Here is a 21,177-nt window from a genome sequence, read left to right on the forward strand (position 1 = left end):
CAACCATCTGACGCCATACTATGCTATCACAATATTATTGACTATATTCCCTCTGCTGTATATTACAAACCCTGACATATTTGTTTTATACCTGGAAATTTGGACCTCTTATTCCACTTCTTCACCTTTCCCCCCATTTAAAATTTTTCAATTACAGTTGACATTCAATATTATTTTATATTAATTTCAGGTATATAGCATAGTGGTTAGACATTTATATAATTTAAGAAGTGATCTCCCTGACTAGTCTAGTACCCACCTGGCACTATACATAGTTATTACAATATTATTGACTATATTCCCTACACTGTACTTTACATCCCCATGACTATTTTGTAACTACCAATTTGTACTTCTTAATGCCTTCACCTTTTACACCCTCTCCCTCAACTCCCTTCCCATTTATCACCCCAATAAATCTAGTACCCATCTGACACTGTACATACGAATGGTTATTACCGTATTTTTGACTATATTCCTTACTCTATACCCTATATCCCCATGGGTACTTTGTAACAAACAATTTGTACTTCTTAATCCCTTCCCCTTTTTCACCAATTCCCAATCCCCTTCCCATCTGGCGACCATCAAAATGTTCTCTGTATCTATAAGTTTCTTTCTGTTTTGTTTGTTTATTTATTTTCTTCAGATTTCACATATAAGCTAAATCACATTGAATCTATCTTTCTCTGTCTGACACACTCCACTAAGCACAATACCCTCCAGGTCCATCCATGCTGCCACAGATGCCAAGAACCCATTCCCTTCCATGGCCAAGCAATGTTCCTTTGTGTATATGTACCACCTCGTCTTTATCTATTCTTCCATCGACAGACACCCAGGTTGCCTTCATATCTTGGCCATTGTAAATAATGCTGCAATGAACATATGGGTGCACAGGTTCCCTCCAAATAGCTTTTTGGGTTTCTTCAGATAATTACCCAGAAGTTGGATTACTGGATGGGTCCTTCTTTGTCACTTGTTATAGCCTTTGTTTTAAAGTCTATTTTGTCTGGTATAAGTATTGCTACCACAGATTTTTTTGTTTATTTGTTTCCGTTTTCATGAAATATCTATTTCCATTGCTTTACTTTCAGTCTGTGTGTATCTTTTGATCTGAAGTGAGTCTCTTGTAGGCAGCATATGTAAGAGTCTTGTTTTCTTATCAATTCAGCCACCTTATCTTTTGATTGGGGCATTTAATTAATTTATGTTTAAAGTAATTGTTGATAGATATGTAATTATTGCCATTTTATTATTCATATTTTTCACTTTTTGTCTTAAAAAAGTCCCTTTGACATTCCTTTTAATACTGGTTTGGTGGTGAGGAACTCCTTTAGTTCTTTCTTGTCTGGCAAGCTCTTTATCTGTCCTTCAATTCTAAGTGACAGCATTGCTGGATAGAGTAATTGTGGTTGTAGGTCCTTGCTTTTCATCGCTGAATATTTCCTGCCAATCCCCTCTGAAGTATCTGTTGGGAAATTAGCTGGTAAGTCTTATGGGAGCTGCCTTATAGGTAGCTAACTGCTTTTCACTTGCTGCTCTTAGGATTCTCTCTTTGTCTTTAACCTTTGGCATTTTAATTATGATGTATCTTGATGTGGGCCTCTTTGTGTTCGTCTTGTTTGGGACTCTTTGCACTTTCTGGGCTTATATATCTATTACCTTCACCCGCTTAGGGAAGTTTTCTGTCATCATTTCTTCAAACAGGTTGTCAGATCCTTGCTCTCTCTCTTCTCCTTCTGGTACCCCTATGATGCAAATGTTGGTATAACTGATGTTGTCCCAGAGGACTCTTAAGCAGTTCCCATTTATTTGGGGGGAGGTTCTCTTTTCTTTTTGCTGTTCTGATTGGGTGTTTTCTGCTAACTTATCTTCTAAATCGCTGATTCGATCCTTTGCTTTCTCTAACCTACTGTTGATTCCCTCTAATATATTCTTCATTTCAGTTATTGTAGTTTTTATTTCTGACTGATTCTTTTTTATATTTTCTATCACCATTTTTATGTTTTCTCTTTGTTGAAGTTCTTTGTTGAAGTTCTCCCTGAGATCATTGAGCATCCTTATAACCAGTGTTTGGAACTCTGCATCTGGTAGATTGCTTGTCTCCATTTTGTTTAGTTCTTTTTCTGGAGCTTTATTCTGTTCTTTCATTTGGGACATGTGTCTTTGTTCCCCATTTTGGCTGCCTCCCTGTGTTTGTTTCTATGTAGGGCTGCTATGCCTCCTGGTCTTAGTAGAATGGCCTTATGTAGTAGGTATCATGTGGGACCCAGTGGCGCAGTCTCCCTGGTCACCAAAGCCGTTGCTCCTGGTGTGTCCCTTGTATGGTTGTGTGCTAGATTTCAGGCAATTCTCAGTAATGTTTTTTTCTGTGGTTTAGTTGTAATTGAGGTGGTTGTGAGAGGAGGTGAGAACAGCGTTTACCTACCCTGCCATCTTGACTGAAAATCTGAAAAACTATATTCAAGATTTCCATATGTGACAGAAATTGTTGATTACCTGCCCAGTTTCCCACTCTCCAATCTTTCCTTATTCCTAACTGACAGGACACTATTTTGTTTGGGGCAGCTCTGTGCCTAGCTAAAACACTTACTTTCCCAGATTCCCTTGCAACTAATGGTGACAATGTGATATGGCGAGGGCCAATGAGACGTGAAAGGATGTCTGCTGGGAATTTTCAGGAAAGCCTTTCCTTCTTGTATAGGTTCCACTTCTTTTTATTTCCCTTTCCTTCTCCTTTCTGCCTATCCTGTGGATGGGAGACCAGGAGATACAGTATCTCTATGGCAACCACAAGGCAACAAGCATGAATGGAAGTCAATACCCTCAGGATTCACCCCTCAGCAGCTGCACCAGCTCAGGATTGCATTCTTGGACTTCTGTTCTGTGAAAAATAAATGCTTGTGTGTTTAAGCAAACATTAGTTGGGTTTGTCTGTTACCTTCAGCTCAGTTCTTTCTGATGTAGAATTTACATGATACAACCTAGCTCTTTGAATGTTATCTGTTAGTGTAATACCTGAGAGTCAAGAGTTGACATCATGCTTGGGTGACCTCAACGATAGTCTTCTTCACAGTATTGTTCTGTGGGAACTACAGATGTAAGACAGATGAGGACTGTTGTGTCTGTGAAATCCCTGATCGGGGAGACTTCATCTGGGTGTATGGAGCTGAGAGTTGGCATGCGTGCCCTGGGCCTACAGGATGAGGGTGTTATAAAAGATTAGTGGGAAACCAAGGAGCTCTGTGCTGCTCTGCATCAAGGTGACCCCCATATACCTTGATTCTCATCTTTGGGAGCCATACCTGCCCCATGTTGGTGAGGGAGAGAAAGAAGCTATGCCCTTGGGTGGCTGTTGGACCTCCTGATGAGCCAGTTCTTTATCCTTTCATAAAGCTGAGTGAACATGGTATTAGGTTAAAGCCTCTCTGTCTCTTGTGAGTCTCATTGCTAGCTTGGACCCATAACCACTGCTGTGCCAGACCGAGACCCAACTGACTTTGTTAAGACTAATTAGCAACACCTGTTACCCCATTAATAATAATTATTTTATCTTTTATATGGCCTTCTGTGTCGCCTGAAGTATACCTTTTTTGGACGGGTTGGGGAATAAGTGATTTCAGTAAATACAACTAAAAAGCTTTCCTCACTAATGGCAATTGTCTTCTGTTAAAATAAAAAATATTGGCTCTTCAGGAAAAGTTGATAGGAGCCCGTGTGGTGAGGGGCCATTGCACCTGTAATGGGCCGGGAAGTAGCACTGAGAAATGAGAAGGGCATGGACTTGGAAGTCACAGAGAAACGAGGTCCAGATGCTACCATTACAGCTGCAAAGTCTTGGGGGATTTATTTAGCCTTTCAGAGTCGCAGTGACAATTTCTATATATTGGGAATAAGTCTCTGTGTAGATAGAATGAAATAATATAGATAAAATATCAAGCATAGTCCTGATCCAGGCACAGATACAGTCTTCCCACTAATGTTAGTTCCCTTTCTTCTTTTGAGTCTGTAACACCAACAACAAAAATAACAGCAATATCATCTGTGTCATGCTTCCCACTTATAGTGGAATGAGGTCAAGTGCATTGACTCTGGAGTCAGACTGCTGGGTTCGAATCTTTGGTTTGACCGTTGGTAGCTGAATAACTCTGGGCAAGATATTTAACTTTTTTATGGCCTTCTTACTTCATGTGTAAAATAGCAATAATAATTGTATTAGGTTGGTGCAAAAGTAATTGTGGTTTTTGCAATTATTTTTAACCTTTTAAACTGCAATTACTTGTGCACCAACCTAATACCTGCTTCACAGAGTTGTGAAGATTACAGAAGATTAAAGTCAAATGCTGGCACAGTGCCTGGCACATATTAAGCACTCAATAAATGGTTACAAAAAAGAAAATCTTTGCAAGGGCTCAGGTATGATCCCATGGTTAGTACCACCTGCCTGTAGTTGACAGAGCAGAGGCTCAAAGCCAGGACATCTGACATTGAGCTTATTCTGCTCCCATGTACTCAGCATGAGAGATGTAAACTATGAATGAGACACAACTTCAACTTTTGTTTGCAAGGAGTTCAGGGACTAGAGACAATGGGTGTCAGGAAATGAGAATATCGAGGTTCCTAGTTGTTTACTACTCTAAATGGTTTAAATTTTACTCTCCCTAGAAATAGGGAAGATGCCCTAAACCTGAATTAATGGCTGCCCATTACAAGTTGGTAGTACACTGTTTCCCTGAAAATAAGACCTAGCCAGACAATCAGCTCTAATGCATCTTTTGGAGCAAAAATCAATATAAGACCTGGCATTATATTATATTATGTTATGTTGTATTATATTATATTATATTGACCTGGTCTTATATTATAGTAAAATAAGACCGGGTCTTATATTAATTTTTGCTCCAAAAGATGCATTAGAGCTGATTGTCCGGCTAGGTCTTATTTTTGGGGAAACAAGGTAGCTGGTAGCAAATCTATGAGACCCAGCTTGTTGTTTTCCCATCTCTGCTGTATCTGTGTGCTCTGGTGAGGTTCTTTCCCTCACAGATTTATGTAACATATCATCACAGTCACGTCTGTGTGTTTTGTTGATGCCACTTAAATTCTGTTACTATTTAATACCAAGAACATCTAAAAAGAACATTTTGAGGTACTTAAAAAATCCAATTGGTCTCTTGGTAATTTGATTTGTAGGAAATAGGAGAAGATAGTATTCTGAATAGAGTGCTTTTAAATGAATCATCATTGCTTTCTTGTACAGGCAATACATAAGCTTAGATTGGTTAGGGAAGGCTCTGCTGCATGTGGTAGAAAATCCAAAATAATAGTGGCTTAAACAAGATGGATGCTATTTGTTTCTCATGAGAAAGAAGTATGGAGGAGACAGTTCAGGACTGACAGATGGCTTCATGGAATCCCCAGGGAACCAGACTCCTACCTCAACTCTTCTACCATCCTTAACACATGGCTTCCTCCTGATAGACAAAAAAGCCATCCAGACTCCACCATCACCATCCATGACTGCATTCCAGGCTCAGGAAGGAGAGAGGTATAAGAGGAAAGTGCACTCAATTTTTAAGGCATCTCCTAGGAGTCATACATTCCACTTTTGCTCACACACTATTGGTCAGTATCTAGTCACATGACCATCGAGCTGCAAGGAAGACTGGTGTCTTCCATCAGGCTGCCACAACAAAATACCACAGACTGGGTAGCTTATAAACAACAGAAGTCTATTTCTCGAAGTTCTGGAAGCTGGGAATCTGAGCTCATGGTGCCGGCACGGTCACGTTTTGGTGAGGACCCTCTTCTGGGTTGCCGACTTCTGGCTGTATCCTCACATGGAGGAGAGCAGAAGAGAAGCAAGCTTTCTCATGATTCTTACACAGGCACTTATTCCACTCATGAGGGCTCCATCTAATCACCTTATCTAATCCTCTCACCACCTTATCTAACCCTAATTACTTCCCAGAGATTGTACCTCCTAATACCATCACATTGGTAGGCTTTCACCTTATGAAGTTTGGGAGGACATACACATTAAGTTCATATCAACTGGGAAATTTATTCTTTATTCCAAATACTTCAGTACCCTTCAGAAACAGGGTTTCATTACTAGGGAAGGACGTGAGAATGGGTACTCAGGCTTAACCAGCAGGTTTTGCAACACTTTCTTTTTTTATTAGAGACCTCCCGACACTCCCTTCTCTCAGAATTTCATTTGTTTGGGAATAATAGCAGGGACCAGCAGCGGAGAAATCCTTAGTGCAGATGTGACTGCAAATAGGACACACAGGGCTGGGGAAAAAAAGAGAATTGTGAAGTAAGGTTTCAGACGGAGTAGAAGAGCGCTTGGAATCCACCTAGGGCTGTAGGTGAACTTCCTCATTTACAGAGGAAGCTACTGAGGGCCAGAGGGGTGAGTCGCCTTTGTGTCAGGGGTTGCTAAGTCCACCTTCTAGCTCCATAATTGGCTGGAAAGACTCACAGGACTCAGGAAAACTGTTACATTTGTGGTTACATTTTATTACTGTGAAAGGATACAGATTAAAATCGGAAAAAGAAAAAGGCTCATAGGGCCGAGTTCAGGAAAAACCAGGTGTGAATTTCAGTTGTCATCTCCGTATGTAGTTAATGGACAGTGCTTAATTCACCCAGCCACAAGATGTAACAGCATTTACACAGTTTTGCTAACCAGGGAACTAACTTGAGCCTTGGTATCCAGGGCTTTTACTGGGGGAGTCAGTCCTGTAGGTATACAGCCCACCCCCCAGAGGTCAAACTGATAAGAGTGTGGCCCAGGGACGCCATCGGAAATCACACTGTTAGGAGAAACTGTCGGGTGTGGCCTGAAGACCCATGTATATAGAAACACTCTTATTAGTGATTATTTCCCAGGAGCTGGTCAAGGGCCAGTCCTGTAGACCTTTAGAATGAGCAGGGTTTAGGCAACTAAACCCCTTATTGCATCCTTGCCCAAAGTAACACACCTACAACAAAGTCAGGCCCAGAATGTTCACCTCTTTGGAAGTCTTTGTGGACAATTGGAGTAAGTCCACGCGCTCGGGGCAGAAGCAGGTCTGGAGAGTCGACATGCCTGGAGCAGAAGCAGGTCCAGAGTGCACGTCTCTTCACCCCCACCCAGTGCACCAACAGGATTAAAAGCATGATTTGGGATGGACTCCTGAATTCAAACTGACGCTGACACTTAAGGGCCGTATGACTTGAAAAAGTTGTCTAAGCTTTCAGTGCTTCAGGTTGCTGTCTGTAAATACGCAGATGGTAAAATTGTTGTCTACTCACAGAGTTTCTGTGAGGGATAAATATGCTAATTAGCACGAGGCTCTTAGAACAGTGTGTGGCATATGATCTGTGCTCAATAAGTGAATGCTGTTGTCATCCACATCATTGCTATTCCTCAGTCTCTTATGTCTGCAGAAACCCCTGGATCTGGCTCAGCACTTGGTTGTTGACAGATACAAGCTGAGCAATTTTGGAAAAGTCACTTGACTTCTCTGGGCTTTAGTTGACTCCTTCCTAAACTGAAGGAAAGGGAGAGATAAATGCTAAGATTCCCTCCACTTCTATGGGCAGATGCTGAATGTGAATATACTTCATCTGTGTTGTGGGCCATTTAGTTATCACAAGTATACATACATTGTATGTGTGTGTGTTCCTGGGCAGGGGCCAGGATAGTGGAAGCAGCAGGGATTCAGCTAAGTGTTGTCTCCCCCTGGTTTTATGTTGCTGAGCAATCCTGAGTCACAGTCCTGTCAAAGGGGAGCCTGTCTGTGTTTGCGTTAAGAAATCTTCAGCTCCACTGTGCCCTCTCTGCTCTGTCAATGCCAATGCCAGTGCATTCTGAAGGCTCTGAGGAGAGAATCTCCAGTATTTCAGAAGCTTTGGAGTTGCCTGGGGACAAAGAGCCTTAAGTTGATGGGCACCCCTCCACCCTTCTGAGAATGCAAGACTGAGTTTTAACCCAGAGCCACAACATTGACTTACAAAGAGGGGTATGCTGGGTGGTATTTAAGAGGAGGACCCTAGGAAGGAGAAGATGTGACTCCTGTTGGTCCCTTTCCCCTTTCCTCCCTCCCAAGGCTGTTCTTTTGGGAAACCTGTCTCCCTCATCCCCCACCAACCCTGCCAGCTTCATAAATTCCAGAGGAAGTACCCCCTCCAGCAGGTACTGAGCCTTCCTGCGGTACCTTAGCAGCCTGCACTTCCCCCCACAGCAGGCATCTTGCTCAGGCTTCTTTTTAAAGAGATTTAAAAAAGGAAATAGACCTCCCTATGAAGCCTGAATAGCAGCATTTCTATCATCGGTTGTCATGACATGGGCTGACATAGGAGCAGCCCTGCAATGGGACTGACAGCTTGATGGGTTTAATTTTGGTGCAGATTTCTGCACAGAGGCAGCTGCCAGGCATGCGCCATCAGTGGCTAAGGACTCAGTGGATGGGGAGGATAAAGGGGAAACAGGCAGGTGCTGGGAGTCAAATACCGCAGCCCAGTGGGACAGCAGCAGCCCAGCCAGGCACCAGCAGGGCTCCGCCCAGCACCAGAATTGCTGGATGACTGATTTCAGGCTCCCAATGGCCTTATTCAACATCCGCCCAGCTCACTAATGTCCCTCTGGGAGGGGCCCATCTTTGGTCTCTGTCTGAGAAATGCAGGAAGAGATCAAATAACTGAGATGAGGAACTTCCTGAGATGAGGAAGTTAGTCAAGGTGGCAGAGGACTCTGCAATCCCTATTCTTGGTCCTGCGTGCAAGTCACTCTGTGAAGCAGAGAGGCAGCATCATTTCTCCCTCTACTTTTAACCCCACTTGTTCTGACATGAGGTCCCCATGCATGTGACAGAGGATTGAATGACAAGAAATACAAAACAAGGAAGGATTCCTTCTTCCCAGCTCTGTGCTTTTGTTCCCCTTGTATCCTCTCACCAGTATGGTTTGTGAGCTGTAACTTGGCAAGGGATGGGTTCAACCAACCATCCACTGCCCTTCTCTCTTCCACACGGTGGATTTTCATTTTGTTCCCTTTGAAGCCTTGTGGATCAGGAAGCCCGTGAACTAGCATCATTTATTCATTCCACCAACGTTAATTGGCCATGTGCTTGCTACTCTGCTACGTGCTGCAGTCACCAAGCTAAGGTATACACGCTTCCTGCATTTCAGGATCATGTGGTAGGAACATCTGGTAGGGAGGACTGATACACAAAGAGACAATCTTTGGAAATGCAGGTTAAAGTCCAGTTTTTGATGGTCAGATTGGTAACATTTAAAAAGCCGGGAGATGTGAAGTGTTGTTGAAGATGTAAAGCGACCAGGTCCCTGATACATTACTGGTGAGAGGGTCAATTCATACAAGTACTTGGAAAGTAATTTCATATTACTTAATAAAGAGGAAGATGCACATATGCTATGACTGGGAAGTCTGTGAGGAAGCCTGTACCCAGAGAAATTCTTGTGCATGCATTTATAACAGTGAGGTTTAAACAGCAAAACAATGCAAATATTCATTAAGAGTAGAATGAATAAAAACATTTTGGAATACTATACAGCAGTGAAAATGAATGTACTACTCCTGCTACTGCACACAGCAGCATGTATAACTATTACCAACAAATTGTAGAACAAGACAAGCAAGTCACAGGAAAATATGTTGCACATGACTTTCTTTATAAAAGGTCAAAAACTGACAGAATTAAGCTACATATATAGTAAACACATTTTTAAAAACAGCAAGGGAATGATAACCGTAAAACACAGGATAGTGCTTATCTCTGCGGGTGGGTGCGGTTCGGGAAGGACCTAGTCATAAGTGACATCATGGCCAAAACTTTGCACAGGCCTACGTCTGGGATGCTCCTGATATTCAGATGGTGTTTTCCCCCATTAAAAAAAAATAATCTGTGGGAATATAATTGAAATAAAATAAACTACCCATGGTTAAAAAGTACAATTTGATAATTTTTTGCATATTTTTCAAATTGTTGTGGCTATTCTAAGTCCTTTGTATTTCTGTACCAACTTTAGGTTTAATTGCTTGAGGGTTGGGCAAATGTCAAAGGTTCTTTTATGTTGGCGTTCCAATTACACTGATTATTTAGTTGGTGAAAGAGGAGATGGAGCATAAAGCAGTGATGGAAACAGAGGACTGCTCATGCTTAGTGTAGGGACCTGTGGCAGCCTGATGCCATTAAATCAGAGGAGGCCAAATCCACCACCAACTTGCGCTAGCACAGCCAGTGGTGCTTGTCCACAAAACACAGGGTAGTGTCCCATGCGTCCCGTGATCTTGGGGCACTGAATGGCACCCTTATCCTGAAATATCACCCTAAACATTTTCTCTGCTGGCCTCTTTGAGAACATGGTGACAATATACTGACAGTCAGAACCAGAAAGCAATCTCAATCTATACTTGCAGATTCTTGAGTAGCTTCTTCACAGCTATGTCTCACGTGAGAACGTTACGAGAAATGAAGTGGTAAGTGACCTGTCTGCTAATGTGAGTGCCACTGAGACTCAATTTCCCTCTGCATAAGCCAGATCGTTAGAGAACTGGATCAAAGTTATGGTTCCTCTTTACCCCCCAAGTGCACAGATGCACTCACACATTTGCATCGTGTGTCAGAGAGCTCAGGGAGGCAGATGTGGCAGACATGTGTCATCTAGAATCCAAACCCTCTTTTCTTTGAGTGCCCTGGGCTCCTGTTGGGGCAATTCGCTATTGTGTGTCATCTTGGTAGATGGGCAGTTCCTGGTGACAGCCATTCCCTGTTGCCTGCCACCATGAATGTTGACAGAGGCTTTCTCTATCTAGCTTGTCGGAGAGCTTGGGGATAAGCACATGACGTAAGCTTAGCCTAGTGAACACTGGCTCCTGGGACATTGAATCTGGAACAAACGAAGCCAACATGGAGGGAATATAGAGGTGAGAGTCTGGGGCAGGCCTCTCTGTTCATGCATGTTGACATTTGGTGTTCCTTACACAGTGCTTGCTACATAGAGGATGCTGGGTAAATGTTAAATGAATCAGTGCATGAATAGTAATACTGTATCTTGATCCCATTTCTGCTAAACAAGAACACTGCCTAGAATCACAGAATTGTCAAGCTGGAACAGAGCTTGGTTTTTCGTTCTCATCTCATTCAAACCCTTCATTTTGCTGATAAATAAACAGAGACCCAGGAAGTCCAAGGGATGTGGCCAAAAGCTCCCCTGTCTTACTCCCCAGATACAGGCAGGGCTGGGTTCTAAATATTCAAGAGTTGGTGCATAATATTTTCCTTTCAGCTACTCTCGCTTAAAAAGTAGATATTTAAGATATTTGCCTATTTAATTAGCTACACAGAGACATAAACATATTTGTAGCAGCAGAACCGTTGAAAATGGTATGAGTGGAGGGTAGCATTGATACCAGCCAAGATTCAGACAAGACTGAGTCAAGGCCTACAGCTGGTTATTAGTCTAGGTGAGTTATATTTAGCATAATTTTCCGGATCCCAAAGCATCCTTTCACTTTCTTTATTTTTCACACCAGAGTTTGCTGTAAGTTGACTTTTTAAAGTCACTTTAAGTGGGTTCGTGGACACTGGAGAACACCTCAGCACTTTTGATGACACTGCAGGGTTTGTGGGTCTAGGATATTCTTCTTCTAGAATCTAGAAGACAAGTGTAGCAGTTTTCTAAAGACTTGTACACTGAATGCAGGTTTGTTTCAGGAAATGTAACTTGTATGAAAAATGCTTTATAGCTAATTGTTCAACAAACAGCCTAATGGCCAGTGTCCATATTTGTTACCAGGCAAAAAGGAGAGACACTTCAGAAATGTCCAAGACCATCGTTTCCTGAGGGCATTGTCATCAGTCTTAGATAAGCAAATTGAATGTTCTGAGTAAATCGTCATGGAGTTCGTAGCAGTCTCTTTTTGAATCTGGTATTGATGAGGCAAAGTAAAACCCAGTTGTGACAGAACAGACCCTGGAATCGGCAGCCTCAGCATGAGCATCTGAATTGGGGCCTTCCAAAAGCAGAGCCTGAGACAAGGAGTTGGGTCCAAGTGGTTTATTTGGGAGATGGAATGAGGGAGAGGAAGAAGGAGGCAGGAAAGAAGGAGGAGCCAATAAAACGTGCGATCATGAGAATATTACTGCTGTGGGCAGCTGAGGTTCAATCCTGTTGGGGGCCCTTTGAGAGATGGTGTACTTGATACCTCTGGTTCATCCCACTGCTGGAGAAGAAGATGCGGCATTATGCACCAACTCTTGTCCTTTATCATTTGAGGGTTACTCCTGAAGTGTCAATTCCCTGGCATTTCTGTCTTCAGGTGACCTCTGATGTAGGCCAAGCCACGTAGGTGGGGAACCAATGGCATATACTACACTAAGGAAATACTATTCTAGCTACTTGAGAAAACAGGATCTTTGTATAGCACTTTACAGTTCTTTTCTTTAAACATCACCATGACAACCACCGCAAAATAGAACACCTAAAGTTAGAAAGAATTTAGAATTTTGGGGAATGTGAACTCTAGGAGAGATTTGCATTTCCATTTAATAAGAAAGCTTTACAGGAAGTATTCAATAGGATAAGTTGATTCTAGTTCTTTGTTGTCCATATATGTGCTTTGTTGTCCATATATGTGCTGTTAGCATTCGTCTCTCTCTCCCCTCAACATCTTGCATAATTATAGTACAATATCAAAACCAGGAAATTGATATTTACGATCTCGACACAATCCAATGACCTTATCTGGATTTCACTAGTTTTATATGTATTCACTTGTGTATATTTAGTTCAATGTCACTTTTTATCACCTGCATGGATTTGTGTGGCAACTACCACTTTGAAGATATAGGACAGTTCCTTTGCAAGGATCCCTTGTGTTATCCTTGATAGCCACAGCCACCTCTTTCTCCCTCAACCCCACCAACCCTGGAAACCATTCATCTGTTTTCCATCTCTATAATTTTTCCATTTCAAGAATGTTGTGTAAATGGAATCACACAGGTGTAACCTCTTGAGATTACTTCTTTTTACTAAGTATATCTTCCTTCAGATCCATCCAAATTGTGTGTATCAATAGTTTGTTCCTTTTTATTGCAGAGTGCTTTTTCGTATTGCAGTGTGATACATTCATGGATGTATCACAGTTTCTTTAACCATTCACCCACTGAAGGACATTTCAGTTGGTTCCTGTTTTGGGACATTGAGAGTAAAGCTGCTGTGTACATCTGTGGACAGGTTTTTGTGTGAACATAAGTTTCCATTTCTTTGGCATAAATGCCCAAGAGTGGAATTGGTAGGACATATGGTAAGTGCATGTTTAGTTTTATGAGAAACCGCTCCACTATTTTCCAGAGTGGCTGTGCCATTGTACATCCCCACCAGTGACATGAGTGAGAGATCCACACTCTCCTCAGAGTTCAGAGTTAGTACTGCTCTCTTTTGTCTTGATCATGGGGTCAGAGAGATTGTCTTTGCTTTGGCTTGCAAATTTTACGTGAAGTTGGTCCTATTTGTGGGCCACCGAGGTGATAGCTCTGATCATTCTTGCTCTTCTGTTTTCTGACTGCCTCTCTTTTTACCTTGAAATAACAACATATGTAATAGTTGTAATAAATCAAAGCATTTCAAATGACTAATTTCCCTCATGTTAAAGAAATAAAGGGCTGAGTCCCAGTCTGTAGAGATAAATAAGTGACTCAGATGTCGCCTAAATCAATGTGGGAAGATGGATGGAATAGGGAGAAAATGAAGGATGAAGAAACCAGAGGAAAATGACCAAAGGAATCTATTATTGCAAGATATAAAGAATATTGAAACAGTTTGTGAAGTAGGCTAAATATCTTCAGTATGCACAGTAATGGAAAGAAATGTATTTGTAGTGATACTGGGCAGAGAGCTACTTTAAGGGGGATTGACTGGTTATAAGACTTGAAGGACTTGTTAGAGTAACATAATTTAGGTTCAAAAGGACGTGCATTTCCATCAGTTTAGATGTCATCTTAGAAATGATGCCATAGGTTTAGAAATGATATAACTAATGCTCAGAGCAATAAAATTGCTTGCCGAAAGTCACTGCAGACAGGAGCCAGAGCCCCCCACAGCACAGCCTGGATTGCAGTGTGCTTCCTACACAACTATGTGGGGTGATGCAGTTTTAAAAAGATTTTTACCTTGACCAGTGTCAGGTATTTTTATGTCATACCAGGCCATGCCCTCCTTTACTTGGCATGCCACCTGCTATAGGTTGGAAGCTTCTCAGCTGTCCCACGTTGCTTTCCATGGAACATTAGAGAATACACACTGCAGGGTACATGAAGTGTCACTGTGTAGAACAATGGAGGGCCTTGTTTCCAAACATCTTCTTGTCTTCAGATGTTCCAAGGCTCAGAAGTAAAAAGAAGAGCTGGCTGTTTAAAAAAACAGATTAGCCAGAGTAGGTTTTAAAATAGCAAGACTTAAAGTGATTCAATGTTAATTGAATATTGAGTAAGGAAGAGGTAGGGAGTTAATTGAATGAGTGAGCTTGGGGTTTCGGATAATTTTTTCATGATGTGAAGGAAATTATTACAGAGTTAGACACAGATCAGGGTGGAGACAGAGGCAGCATAATCTTTGGAAGCAGTAAGTGAAAGCCATTTAGTTTGGTGGGAGAAACATAAGCTTATTGCAGTCTTGATTTTTCCTTTAAGCTTGTAAAATTATATTTAAAAACATTTTTTATTGTTATAAAAAATTACATGTTATCTGAAGAAAATTTAAAAACTATGGGAAAGGAAAAAAAACCCAAAATAAGTATTATCCCTGATCTCATTATAGATACCATTGACATTTTAGCTTATATCCTTTTAGTCTTTTTCTAGGCGTATGTATCATTTATATATTTATTCATATATATTCAATGTTTATAAATATAAGATCATATTATTTAGTAACTTACCTTAAAATGTAATATTCACAAGTACCTTTCCAATGCAATTTTAAATCACTGCCTAGTATTCTATTGTACAGACGGTTTTTAGTTATTTTACCCAATATTATTTCCCTTTTATAAAGAAGCTGGTGATGGACGTTATAACTTTATTTTTGTGCTTATTTACAATTATTTCTTTGGTTATGTTTGGAATTCCAATGTCAAATGAAATTTAAATTTTAAGACTTTTGATTCCTACTGACAAATTATCAACCTGGGAATAAAAATTGTATCAATTGTCATTCCCACCCAAGTTTATAGGGTTCCCCATGTCCGTTCAAAAATGAATTCCATTATTTCTTTATAAATTATGTATATCTATCGTTTTAATTTCTTTGATTATTAAGGACATTATACTGTTTTTTAAAAAACCCAAATATTTGGGGTTCTGTGTTTGTAAATTATCTGATCATGTCTTTTGATTATTATTTTTTCTATTGAGGTGCTCATCTGTTTCTCATTGATTTTTCAAAAACTTTATTAAGATACTGAGTTTATTTCACATGCATACTTTTGTCTTCCCTTCATTTCTATTTGTCTGACCACTGCGGCTACTATGTCCTATCATAACATTCTATACAGACTTAAAATCAAGCAAAGGGTGGAGTTCCATCTTTAAAAACTAAACAGGCATTTTGTGCAACACATTCTTGGCAATGGAATCTGGACAGCATTTATCAGACAAGGTAGGGAATGTTCTCACTCTGCTTTATAAAAAAGACAGCCAGATATCAACTGTTGCAGAAATGAAATAAGATGGAAAATTTTAACAAACTGTCTAAGCTATTTTCTTAAAAGAAACTTCCTCCACTGCCAAAGATCTTAGCAAGCCACACGATCAGTCATCTGGAAGCAGTTCTTCACATAATTGATGGCCTTTGGGAAGAGAATACCTTTTTCTATACTTGCTTGCATTTTTGCTTCAATGTCTTCTACACAACTAGGTCCTTATGGTGTTTAGTTTTAGGAGTTTGTCTCTGTGTTTTTTGTTTTTTGAACGATTCTTGACCTTTTGATCTTGGTGTTGATGATTTTGAGTCTTTCCCTTTCTGGTTTGATTTCTGTGCATTTTTTGGCTGGAGTATCTCATATAGATTCCTTTATTGGAGCTTTTTCTTCTTCTTCATCATCATCATCATCATCTTTAGCAGCAAGTTTGAATTTTTTCTACAGAAGCTTTCCAGATATGCTTAGGAGTTTTATCTCTTCTTCACCTTCTGACTCTGCATCTTCCTGTAAGTGCTGTCCATTAATATGCATAGGCCCTGAACTACCCTTCAACTATACGCCACAGGGGGTGTTATTTCAAAGCCACTGAGGGAGACCGTTGGCTGTACACATATTTTCAAAGTTGCCAGGGTTCCTTTATTGGATTGCCTTCATAATTCATTACCTCTGCTTCAACAGTCTGCAATTCACCATTTGCACCAGCCCCTAAACTGATCATTCTTCAAGATAACTGGTGCTTATTGTTATCATTACCCACCTTAAAGTGATCATCTTGTCTGCCTTTAGTTCACAACTGAAAAGATAGTTTGGGGGCCTCAGGGGGCTCATGTCCATCTCCACAAAATTGTCCATGGGCTGATGGGACGCACTTGGGTGGGAGAAAAGGCAGATGGAGATACAAAAGAACTGTTCTAAAGAAGAGTTGTGCAGGACAGAATCACACCAGGGCATTTACGGATTTTTAACGGCTCTGTGGACATTAAATGTACTTATACACTTTGTTTTCTGCATTGTCAAATTTTTTCTCGGTTGTAGGCTTTCCGTTTTATTGATGTGCTTTTCTACGTTAGTGATGTTTGTTGCTGTTACTGTTTTCTTTTATTTGTTTAATTGCTTTGAGTTCTTAGGCAATCAAATCTATTGCTGTTGTGATTTGTATCATTGGGATGATACATAGAAAGACCACCATCCTGAGATCGTATAGTACTTGTTCACATTTTCTTCTAGTCCTTTAATCGTTTCATCTTGAATCTGCAATTTATTTTGATGGAAGGTCTTATTTCCAGATACAACTTCAAAATACTACATTCTAATTTAAGTTTGTAAAACAGCCATTCTGATGGTTTCTGACCAATAAATACTGTTATGTTTCTATAGTGAACACAATTGCATACATTGTGTCTGTACCTGCTAAACATAGTTATTCACACCTGGGCCTGGAGCCCCGCTGTGAGCATCACCATATAATTGCTTAGAAGTCAGGATAGGCCTTGAGTTCCACAAATACTAAGTAAGAAAGTCATTGTTGTAATGCTGGCTGGCACACTCACATTTCTTTTTCTGGCTTCTCACTTAAAATTATGGTTGTATTTTGTTTTCCTTGACGTTTGTGAGAAGAGTGTATATATTTCAGTCATTTGTCAGAGCATCCATAGTTTGTAGGAGAAGTTTTCCTGGGGTTTGATAAAGGGGAGAGAGCAGTTTGGCCTCTTCTCAGACTCTGGTTCAGACCTCATACCAAGTGCTTCCAGCTGGGCAGGTTGCAGAGACCCACACAACTCTGAGCACAAATGAAGCTTCTTCCGTGTTGCCCATCTCCAAAAGCCACCAGCTGCAGAACAGATTGTTTCCTACGTTAGAGGTAAACTTTATTTTTTCTTTGTATTTCTTTTGCAAAGCTTTAAACGTGAACACATATTCTGGTTCTTAGGTCAGCACACAAATACATGCAGCTATACCAGATTTTTAATTATACAAAAGAAGGCACATCTTATTATTCCTGTTTTTGAGGTTCCTAAACTTACATCTCATAAAAGGAGACTGGTTGCCAGGAGATAGAGATGTTTTGCATGTAGGTAACTCAGGTAAGGGCAAATAGGTGGGCAGAGAAGCTTAAGGAATTCCACATACTTGGGAAATGCTTCCACTCATGTTTTGTGTTTGTATTTTAAATTTTGGGAGTGACTCACAGGCACTTAGCAAAAGTAACTGATTAAATTAACTGTAGCAGTAATGAGGTTGCCTGGCCTCTTCTCAGAGACTCAGCTCACTGGCCAGTCAGTATTTAATTGGCAGCCTGGTAGTCAGTGAAAACAATGTGGGTTGACTCTCACTTTAACAAATTTAATAGTACATCACTACATACAATAGTTGCTATTGTATCCAGACGTTATTATTATTAAGAAGTGGTACACTGAATTGTTTGTTGTCCTTAGTCACATAAAACAGATGCTCAAGACTCACTTAGACATAATAAATTTGGGTTGGATGTATTCAGTTAAGCGAAACTGCTGGTTCTAGAAGAATAAATGTTGTAGCAATTGTCCTGCTCTGGCTGTATGTGAAAACAATAAATGGTATTCTTAGTATAATTTGATGTTCTGTAAATGCCCAGTTGGAGTTCCAGGGCTATAAAACCAGATTCTAAAATAGCAGGTAGGGAAAGTGCTGTGGACTGAATTGTGTGCTCCCCAGCCCCTAAATTCATATTTTGAAGTTCTAACCCCCAATGTGGTCATATTTGGAAACACAGCTTTAAGAGGTAATTAAGGTTCAGCATTGCCACTAGCCAGCTGTATGCTCCCACTCTGGGTCTCAGATTCCTTACCCTTAAAAAGAGGTGATTGGGTTAGCTCTTCTTTATGTCTCTTCTAGCACTTTGAAAAGTCCAAGGGTTATTGTATTCTAATTATTGGTTATTCCAATGGACCTTGGGTGCTTCAGAGTTCTCTCATGAGTGGATTCTGGGATCCTTTTTCAAGTTGGTGATGCTAACTAACCAACAGGATGATATTGTTTCATCTTTCAACCTCAAACTCAAAGTTCATTTTGGAATGGGAAATGGTAAGGTCGGGAAATATCCTTCCCCCCCTCCCCACCCTTCCCACACCTTTGAATTAGGAATCTTGTTAATCAAAATAGATGATCAAATAGTATAATTTCTGGGCATCAACATATGTGATTTGTGACACTCGAGTAATCAAAACACAATCTATCTGCATCTCCACTGTCCCTTTACAATTTATTCAGTGGGGCTCTCTAATCATTAAACTGTTACTCTCCTTTCTCCAAAGTGGCAAGCTGAACACTTTGTAAAAGACAACTAATGTCAATCAATTTGTTTGACAAACAGCAAATATTCTAATACACATACAACATACACACATGCACACACTCACCACTATAGGGCCAGGTTTTCAAAATTGCATTATGGGGAAATGTGGCCACTCTGAACACAATCCATGAATTGTTATTGAGGATTTGGGGCCGGTTCCAGGGGCACTGGGGCTGTCTCCACATGGGGTGTTATATTACAGCGGCAACGCCACATCCTTCACTGAGATCGGATCCTCAAACACAGATCTGCACACAAGTTGTCCTGTCCCCTTACCCAAAGGAGGCCAGTAATATGTCTCTCCCACCCATACTTGGCTCTTTGTGAAAGCTCATGGAGGTCATATCAAAAGTAGTTACTGCCTGTTTGTAGAACCTACAGTTCATTTCTGGGGTTAGCCTACATTTTCTTGTACCCCAATACTCCATTGATTAGTTTGGGAAGGACAGCTCCAAAAGGGGTTTGAGGGAATGTTATATGCAAGAGGGCGGAGCCAACAGAAAGGGTATAGAGTTTCAGAAAAGCTGGCCAGTGCTTAAGGTGTGGCCCTTGGGAGAATTATCTTCCTTCATCAGACCAGAGGTGAATAAACACATATATTCTCTATTGTGCCTAAATATATTAAAGATAGTCTGGGGAATGAGAAGCCAGTTAAATCAGCTAGTGTGGATATAAGCTTTGCAATGCAGAAGTGGCTTCCACATACATGATCTCATTGATTCTTAGCACAATTGTGCATTGGGTTCCATCTGTATTTACCAGTTGGGTTCTGTCTACTATTCACCAATGAAAACAATGTGAATCGGAGAGGTTAAATGACCGACTTGCATCACAAAGATTGTACATAGCATTGAAAGTTTGAACCCATTGCTTCTGACCCCTAAAATTTTACTCTTACGAGGAATAGAATAAAATGGAGTTCAGTGGGTTTAGGTGGAAGTGGAGGAAAATGTCACATGTTATTCACCCTATTTTCCTTCACTCCATTCTGATCCTTAGAGGGTCATTAGACGAAGATCCTTGCCCAGATTCTAGGCCGTAAGACGCCGCCACCTCACAAGCACCTGTTTATTATCTCTCACAAAATACAACCTCTCTCTCCACTCCCAGCTTCCTTTGATTGTATCTCATGATTTAGATGTAAAGGTGGGAACAGAGAAACCCTGATGATTCAATGACTGAGAGAACCATTAAGAAGGGAAGAACGCTTTCTTCTTGAGGAAGAACTTGACCTCTCCAAAACTGACACCCTCTAGATCAGGACAGTTTCTCAGCTTTCCTTCCAATTCTTTCCATTCTTGTCAATTTTCCCATTTGCCATTTTTCTAAGTCATCTGGTGAGGAGGGTCTGAACTGTGAGGGAAAGTTCTCACACAGCCTCTTTGTCAGCCAGTGGCCTGATCCAGCACCCACACCCCATGCTCAGGAAGCACCTATTAGGGACGTTTCAGATAGAAGGTGATTTGGGATAAAGGAGAAGGGAGTCTCCCACAGCTTCTCTAGCCAACTCTATCATGTTCCCACCACAGGCTGCAAATCTGGATTAAAGTCCTAGTCAGGGTCCCCATTATCAAAGCTTGGGTCCAACCACACCACTGTCTAACCAAGTCCATCCATGCTTCAGAAGAAGTGGGGCCTGAAATAAATATCATTAGCAGGTGGCACAGTTTGGTGATACATCAAATATTTATGGCCCAGTAAATCTCAATGTCTTTTGGTGTTACCTCAATCATATTATCATTTAGTTTCATTTTGTTGGATCATAGTATAATGATAATCATTGATTATTTAAAGGCAATTGATTGAATGAGCTATTTTCCTTTCTTTCATTCAATCATTGTTCAACAGATATTTATTGAGCACTTTCTGTGTGTTGGTCATGTTCGGCATGGGGAATGTTTATGCAAAAACAAAACAAAAAATCAGACAGAGATCCTGCTGTCATGGGCTTACCATTAAACAACTAATCCCACTAAGATTGCATGATTACAACTAGCGATTTTGAAAAAGGGAAGGTGGTTTTGTGACAGTGTTCAACAAAGGATCTTGTACTGCTGAGTTGAGTCAGGTAAGAGTTCTCTGACATTGAGACGCCAGGGCTATCTTCTGAATGAACAAGAGGAAC

At 40.7% G+C, this 21,177-nt stretch overlaps 1 pseudogene; it reads right to left on the reverse strand.

Moving 5' to 3' along the window:
* Window positions 1-15,720: 15,720 nt before the first annotated feature.
* Window positions 15,721-16,570, reverse strand: LOC109457307 (nucleophosmin pseudogene; annotated as a pseudogene).
* Between the last annotated feature and the right edge of the window lie 4,607 nt (window positions 16,571-21,177).

This window comes from Rhinolophus sinicus, chromosome 16, assembly GCF_057876585.1.
Source record: "Rhinolophus sinicus isolate RSI-liver-muscle chromosome 16, RSI-T2T, whole genome shotgun sequence".
Taxonomy (NCBI): domain Eukaryota; kingdom Metazoa; phylum Chordata; class Mammalia; order Chiroptera; family Rhinolophidae; genus Rhinolophus; species Rhinolophus sinicus.